The sequence below is a fragment of the Eumetopias jubatus genome, unplaced genomic scaffold (genome assembly GCF_037043125.1).
Source record: "Eumetopias jubatus isolate StellerSeaLion01/CBP00866 unplaced genomic scaffold, mEumJub1_p1.0 scaffold_12, whole genome shotgun sequence".
NCBI lineage: Eukaryota > Metazoa > Chordata > Mammalia > Carnivora > Otariidae > Eumetopias > Eumetopias jubatus.
In genome coordinates, this window is record NW_028274818.1 from 83,478,281 (window position 1) to 83,486,974 (window position 8,694).

Sequence of the window (8,694 nt, forward strand, 5' to 3'; positions counted from 1 at the left end):
AGATGGGAGAGTCGGAGCACAGTGATGTCTGGATGTTTATTCCTCCAGCTTCATCCCTGCAGTTCACCTGGAGGTGGCTGCATCCCTCAACTGAAGGCCACAGTCCCTGCCCTACAGCTGTCTTCATCCAGCTACCTTTGCCATAGCCTAAGGGTGACAGAAGCTCCTTGCTGTTACTAGCCCGGGGTTACCGTGTCTCCTTTGTTAGTTTATCAGAACTCTGCCAGGGACGCCTGGGTGGATTAGTCGGTTGGGCATCTGCCTTCAGCTCAGGTCATGATCCCAGAGTCCTGGGATTGAGCCCCGCATGGGGCTCCCTGCTCAGCGGGAAGCCTGCTTCTCCCTCTCCCACTCCTCCTGCTTGTGCTCCCTCTCTCTCTCTGACAAATAAATAAAAAAAATCTTAACAAGGAACTCTGCCCACCCCTCTATCAACAGTTCCTTTACTAAATTTTCTTATTATTTCCTTGGTCAGTTTTACCAGCTGTCTCCCGAAAGCCCCTGGCTGAACAGTGAGGCAATCCAACAACTCACATCAGCATGAGCCACCACCACTCCTGGAGCTGAAAAGACAAAAGGGGGTGCTGCCAGAGCCCACGGGGCCCTGGTCACACCTGAGAGAAAATCTGGGCCAGGTCTTTCCCCTGGGCACTGGAGCCATGAAGGTGATTCAGAGGCAGAGAAAGAGAAGATAAATGCTCTGGCTTCTGCCTTCCTCCTGCCCTCCAATCTCAGGCCAGTGACTGTTACTGGTTCAACCCAGCTGGGAGTCAGCTCACAGGAGAGCCTGGAAAATGCAGGCTTTGGGGATCAGTGTCTGTGCTACAGCACAGGGCAGGTGAGGAGTGGGAAAGGACTCAGAGGCCCAGGCTTAGCACAGGAAGGAGAGGTTGTACTCGTAAGTAAGCAAACTTCTGAAAGGCTATTCGGAAGGACTCTTGAGAACATGCATTCGAAAAATTTCACAGTGTTTTCCAGAAAACAAACAAACAAACAAACACTTTTGTTTGTCAGTAGATTAAAATATTAAGGGTGCCTCTGTTTAACTTTTAGACTATGTTGGCAGAGTTCATTGACTAGGAAGACATTGATCTCTTTATCTGATAACAAAAGTAGAGGCAATCAAAAGAAAAGTAGATTAAGTTGGACTACGGCTTAATTAAGAACTTTTGCACATCAAAGGACACTATCAAGAGAGGGAAAGGGAAACCCATAGAATGGGAGAAAATATTTGCAAATCATATATCTGAAAAAGGGTCCATATCCAGAATATATGAAGAACTCCTACATCTCAACAATGACAAAAGAACAAACAACTCAATTGAAAAAACGGGCAAAGGACTCGAATAGACATTTCTCCAAAGAAGATATAGAAATGGCTCATAAGCACATGCAAAGATGTTCATCATCACTAATCCTTAGAGAAGTTCAAAAGAAAGCCACAGGAACACCTGGCTGGCTCAGTCAGTAGAGCATGTGACTCTTGATCTCAGGATCATGAATTCCAGCCCCATGTTGGGTGTAGAGCCTATTTAAAACCAACCAACCAACCAACCAACCGACCAACAAAAAACCCACACAGTAAGATAGCACTTTGTACCCAGTAGGATGGCAATTATAAGTAAATAACAAACAAACTCAAAATAACAAGTGTTGGTGAGGATATGGAGAAATCAGAACACTTGCACATTGCTGTGAGTGTAGAAAATGGTACAGCCACTATGTAAAACAGTACGGAAGTTCCTCAACAAATTAAGGAATAGAAGTATATGATTCAGCAATTCTACTGGGTATATATACCCAAAGGAATGGAAAGCAGGGACTCACACAGATTATTTGTACACCCACGTGCAGGGCAGCGTTATTCACACTAGCCAAAAGGTGGAAGCAACCCAAGTGTCCTTTGATGGACAAATGGATAAGCTAAAGGTAGTATATACATACAGTGGAGTATTAATCAGACTTAAAAAGGAAGGAAAGAAAAATGAGGCCAAGGAAGGAAATTCTGACATATGCTACAATATAGATGAAACTTTTTTTTTAAGATTTTATTTTTCAGTCACCTCTACACCCAACATGGGGCTCAAACTTACAAACCCTGAGATCCAGAGTTGCTTGATCCACCAACTGAGCCAGCCAGGCGCCCCTAGGTGAAACTTGAAGATATCATCCAAGTGAAATAAGCCATATGCAAAAGGATGGATACTGTGTGACTCCACTTATATGAGGTACCTAGAATACTCAAATTCATAGAGATAGAAAGTAGAATGGTGGTTGTCAAGGGTGGATAGGGAGGGAGAGTCAGGGAGTTAATATTTAGTGGGTGATTATTTAATGGGAGGATGAAAAGTTTCTGGAGGTGGATGGTGGTGATGGTAGCATGACAATGTGAATGTACTCAATGTCATAGGACTGCACACATAAATGATAAATTTTATGTTATGTATATTTTACCACAATTTTTAAAATGGTAAAAAGAGAGAGAAAGAAAGAACAAGTCATATGAACGAGTAGTGTTCTCTATTTAATAACTCTGCCTTCCTAAGATTAACAGCAAATGAAAATAACAATGTTTAATATTTTTTAAAAGATTTTTTATTTGTTTATTTGAGAGAGAAAGAGAGAAAAGAGGGAGGAGCAGAGGGCGAGGGACAAACAGACTCCCGGCCGAGCATGGAGCCGGATGCAGGGCTTGATCCCACAAACCCAAGCCGAAATCAAGAGTTGGATATTCAACTGACTGAGCCATCAAGGTGCCTCAGCCATCTCTAACTTTTACTTTTAATTTTCTTACTTTTTATTTTTTTCATCTTGCATAATGGAAACTTTTTTTTATTGTATTTTACTTTAATTCCTGCATAGTTAACATGCAGTGTTATATTAGTTCAGGTGTACAATATATTGATTCAACAATTCAACAATACATTACTCAGTGCTGATCATGTTAAATGTACTCTTTAACCCCTTTATCTATTTCACCCGTCCCCCAGGCACCTCCCCTCTGGTGAGCATTAGTATGTTCTCTATAGTTCAGAGTCTGGTTTTGGTTTTGGTTTTTGATTTGTCTGTTTATTTGTTTGTTTGTTTTGTTTCTTAAATTCCACATATGAGTGAAATCATATGCTATTTGCCTTCCTCTGACTTATTTTGCTTAGCATTATACTCTTGAGATCCACCTGTGTTGTTGTAAATGGCAAGATTTCATTCTTTTTTATGGCTAAGTAATATTCCATTGTGTATATTACTATATACTCTATATATACCACATCTTCTTTTCCATTCATCTATTGGTGGGCACTTGGGCTGCTTCCATAACTCGGCTATTGTAAACAATGCTGCAATAAACATAGGGGTGCATATATCTTTTCGAATTAGTGTTTTCATATTCTTTGGGTAAATATCCAGCCGTGGAATTACAGGATCATACGGTAATTCTATTTTTAAATTTTTGAGGAAACTCCATACTGTTTTCCACAGTGGCTGCAACAGTTTGCATTCCCACCAGGACTGCACAAGGGTTCTTTTTTCTCCACGTCCTCTCTATTTTTTAAAATTAATTAGTAATTTAATTTTAAAAGTAATGAGTTAATAATTTTTCATATTTTACAGTTAAGTAAGCTCTATACCCAATGTGGGGCTCAAACTCATTACCCCAGGATCGAGAGTGAGCCAGCCAGGTGCCCCAATAGATTTTCTCATGTGTTATTTACAGAAATAGTTTTTAGATTAAAAATATTGCTAGCATCAGTCATGTCCATCAGAATAGAGTTTGGGAAAACTGTTGAAACCTAATTAACTGTATTCAAACTTTTTGGAAGAAAGAACATGTGAATAAGAGTGGTACTTTAGAGGCACCTGGATGGCTCAGTCCTTAAGAGTACGCAATGCTGGGCGCCTGGGTGCCTCAGTCGTTGAGCATCTGCCTTCGGCTCAGGTCATGATCCCAGGGTCCTGGGATCGAGCCCCACATCTGGCTTCCTACTCTGCGGGAAGCCTGCTTCTCCCTCTCTCGCTCCCCCTGCTTGCATCCCCTCTCTCGCTGTGTCCCTCTCTGTCAAATAAATAAATAAAATCTTAAAAAAAAAAAGTACGCAATGCTTAATCTCTAGGTCATGAGTTCAGGCACCGCACTGGGCCTAGAATGTACTTAAAAAAAAAAAGAGTGGTAGTTTAGATTGATGTTATCTAATATGGTAGCCACTGGCCACTTGTGTCTATTGAGTACTTTGGAATGTGGCTGGTTTTCACTGAGACATGCTCTAAGTAAAATATGCACCAGCTTTCAAAGACTTATTACCTAAAAACAGAGTGTAAAATATCTCATTAATAATTTTTATATTGATTATATGAAGTGATATTTTACCTACATTGGGTTATGGCAAATATACTATTAAAATTAATTTGACTTGTTTCTCTTTCCTTTTTTTTAAAGGTGGCTAGTAGAAAGTTTAAAATTATACATATAGCTCAAATTATGTTTCTATTGGACAGTGCTGTGCTAGATAAAGGATAAGTATGTATCCTTGATTGAGCACTGTCTAAAGGATGCTGACACTGTATCTGGGCAGCTCTAAAGATACAAGCTTTCCCACGGGCATTGTTTAGTTCATCATAGTCTCTGCTAAGAATTCTCTCCCCGGGGCGCCTGGGTGGCTCAGATGGTTGAGCGTCTGCCTTCAGCTCAGGTCGTGATCCCGGGGTCCTGGGGTCGAGTCCCACATCAGGCTCCCTGCTCCTTGGGAGCCTGCTTCTCCCTCTGCTTCTCTCTCTCTCTCTGTCTCTCATGAATAAATAAATAAAATTAAAAAAAAAAAATTCTCTCCCCGGGCCTCCTCACAAGACCTAAAATTTCTACCTTTTGAGGCCCAAATCAATTCTTTTTTTTTTTTTTTTTTTTTTGAGAGAGAGATTGAGCTTCGCACGATCGGGGTGAGGGGCAGAGGGAGAGGGAGAGAGAATCTTAAGCAGGCTCCATGCCCAGTGTGGAGCCCAACTCAGGGCTCCAACTCATGACCCTCAGATTACGACCTGAGCTGAAATCAAGAGTCTGACACAGGGCACCTGGGTGGTTCAGTTGGTTAAGCGTCTGCCTTCAGCTCGGGTCGTGATCTCGGGGTCCTAGGATCGAGTCCCACATGGGGCTCTCTGCTCAGCGAGGAGTCTGGTTCTCCCTCTCCCTCTGCCCCTATCCCCTGCTTGTGCACGCTCTCTCTAAGAAGAAAAAAAAAAAAAGAGTCTGACACTTAACTGACTGAGCCACCCAGGCAGCACCCTCCCCTCCCAACCCCCTGGGGAAATCAACTCTTACATACAATTTATCTTTACTCTAAGACCTGAAGGAAATCTCCCTTTTCTGACCGATAGAATTATCTTAACCACTCATTTTGACATATAAATGCATTAAATCTTAATTCCCCAATCATATCAATGTAATTTTTTTTTAAAGATTTTATTTATTGGGGCGCCTGGGTGGCTCAGATGGTTAAGTGTCTGCCTTTGGCTCAGGTGATGATCCCAGGGTCCTGGGATGGAGTCCCGCATCGGGCTCCCGGCTCCTTGGGAGCCTGCTTCTCCCTCTGCCTATCTCTCTCTCTCTGTCTCTCATGAATAAATAAAAAATTTTAAAAAATCTTTAAAGATTTTATTTAATTATTTGACAGAGAGAGAGAAAGCCCCAAGTGGAGGTTGGCTGAGCTGTCTAACTCGGTGGGGGGGGGGGGGTGGGCAAAGGCAATATCAACCAGAGCTTTGTGGGGCATCATAACAGGTCTGGGTTTTATTCCACCTGCAATGCAAAGTCTTTGGAGGATTGTGAGAAAGGGAGAAACGTCATGTATGCTTTCAGATCACTCAGGCTGCCATTTATGGGTAGAAGTGGGAGAGGTAGAGACATTGGTTAGTAGGCTGTTGGAGTAGAGACAACAGTAGCTTGAACTGACCTATCAAGTACACATGGTGGGAAGTGATCACACTTTAATATAATGTTATGGGATATTGGAGCTAAAGCACACAGGCTTACATGAGGGATAGGATGTGGGGTGTGATGTAAAAAAATTAAGATATTTCTCAACGTTTGACCTGAGCAACCAGTGTATGATGATACCATTTATTGGTAAAGGAAAGACTTGGGAGGAGGCAAATTTGGGTGAAAAGTTCTGTTCTGACCATGTTAAATCCAAGATGTGTTTGAGATCTCCAAGGAGAGATGCAAGCTGGGAGCTGGATATATAAGAATGTGGCCTGAAGCTGCAAATTCAAGAGTCATCAGCTTAAAGATGGTGCTTGAAGGGTAAGTGTGAAATCAGTGTTAGAAATAAGTATCTCAAGAAAAAGGAAAGTTATGTATTTTCAACTGCAATTAGGCAAACTTAAAAAACCCATGAATCATCCATCTTAAAGGCCTTTACACATCCCTAGAAGCCCCCTTCAAAATCACCAAGTATGCAACTCTTGCTCTTGGTATTCTAATTAAACCTGCCTTAGAATCTCAAGCACCACTCACAACAAGCAAAAAGCCTTGTATCATCATTGGTGAAAAAGACCTTCTCTGATGTATTTGCATCACATCAGTGCTGCTTTCTGGTTTTTAGAAAAATTACCATTGTGCAATATTGAGACCACCCTACAGTTTAGAGGGGCTTTTCCAGATTTGCCTTGGGGAAGTAACCAGTTGATGCTGTCTCCGTGGGGAAACAAAGTATACCCTTTGGGAAAGCAACCTGCTGCTTACAAGTTGAGAAATGCCACTGCATGCTTTCAACCAGCCCCAACCCCTAACTGCAAGAAGTTTATAATGTAATAATAACAGTAGTCGTGCTAGTTAGCATTACTTTCTAAGCATCTACCACATGCCAGGCACTTTATAGACAGAATTCTAACCTTCACACAGTCTTGATGGACAGGTATTATTCTCCCCATTTTACAGATGAAAATATCAAGCCTCAGAAAGATTGTGCATCTGGCTAAAGAAGCAGGTCTGCCTTTCCTTAGACTTTTTCAACAAGCCTAATTATTCAGGAAGCCTTATTCTACATAGGTGCATTTCACTTAGCTCTCGCATTTGCTCGCCTAAAAGTAGAAACCCTGTCATTCTTTTTTTCTTTTCTTTCTTTCTTTCTTTTTCTTTTTTTTTTTAATTGACCATGGTTTCCAGCTTATAATGGGTACTCAAATATTTACTGAAAGAATAAACTAGAGACACAGATATGACTACCCAAAAAACAACAGATTCATTAAAGGGGTAGCATGGAATTCTAAGAGTCCTGGAATATCACTTAGTCTAGAGGTCATTACCTTGCAGGCCCCAGGTGATGGATGGCCTCAGGAGTGTTGTGAGTGAGTGGCTTTCAGATTCTGCAATAAAAACAAAACAAAACAGAGATAATTCGTTAGATTACTCCTTTCTGCCCGTGGACGCCGCCGAGTAAGCATCGTTAAAGTCTCCCCTCCCACCGCCCTCATGTCTAAGTCAGAGTCTCCCAAAGAGCCTGAACAGCTGCAGAAACTCTTCATCGGAGGTTTGAGCTTTGAAACAACCGATGAGAGTCTGAGGAGCCATTTTGAGCAACGGGGACCGCTTACGGACTGTGTGGTAATGAAAGATCCAAACACCAAGCACTTCAGAGGCTTTGGGTTTGTCACGTATGCCGCTGTGGAGGAGGTGGATGCGGCCATGAGCGCAAGGCCACACAAGGTGGATGGGAGAGTTGTGGAACCAAAGAGGGCTGTCTCAAGAGAAGGTTCTCAAAGACCTGGTGCCCACTTAACTGTGAGAAAGACTTTTGTTGGTGGCCTTAAAGAAGGCACTGAAGAAGATCTTCTAAGAGATTATTTTGAACAGTATGGGAAAATTGAAATGATCGAGATCATGACTGACCGAGGCAGTGGCAAAAAGAGAGGTTTTGCTTTCGTAACATTTGATGCCCATGACTCTGTAGACAAGATTGTCATTCAAAAATACCATGCTGTGAATGGCCACACCTGTGAAGTAAGGAAAGCCCTACCTAAGCAAGAGATGGCTAGTGCTTCATCCAGCTGAAGAGGTCGAAGTGGTTCTGGAAGCTTTGGTGCTGGTCGTGGAGGTGGTTCTGGTGGGAATGACGACTTTGGTCGTGGAGGGAACTTCAGTGGCCGAGGTGGCTCTGGTGGCAGTCGAGGCGGTGGTGGATAAGGTGGCCGTGGGGATGCCTACAACGGATTTGGTAATGATGGAAGCAGCTCTGGAGGTGGCGGAAGCTATAATGATTTTGGCAGTTACAACAATCAATCCTCAAACCTTGGACCCATGAAAGGAGGAAATTTTGGAGGCAGAAGCTCTGGCCCCTAGGGTGGTCCAGGAGGCCAATACTTTGCCAAACCACAAAACCAGGGTGGCTATGGTGGTTCCAGCAGCAGCAGTAGCTACGGCAGTGGCAGAAGGTTTTAATTACTGCCAGGAAACAAAGCTTAGCAGGAGAGGAGAGCCAGAGGAGGGACGGGGAAGCTACAGGTTACAGAGATTTGTGAACTCAGCCAAGCACAGTGGCGGCAGGCCCGAGCTGCTACAAAGAAGACATGTTTTAGACAATCCTCATGTGTATGGGCAAAAAACTCAAGGACTGTATTTGTGACTAACTGTAAAACAGGTTATTTTAGTTTCTGTTCTGTGGAAAGTGTAAAGCATTCCAACAAAGGGTTTTAATGTAGATTTTTTTT

General features: G+C 42.6%; 1 pseudogene; it reads left to right on the forward strand.

Moving 5' to 3' along the window:
* Positions 1 to 7,459: 7,459 nt before the first annotated feature.
* LOC114199688 (heterogeneous nuclear ribonucleoprotein A1-like) lies at positions 7,460 to 8,459 on the forward strand (annotated as a pseudogene).
* Positions 8,460 to 8,694: the final 235 nt, after the last annotated feature.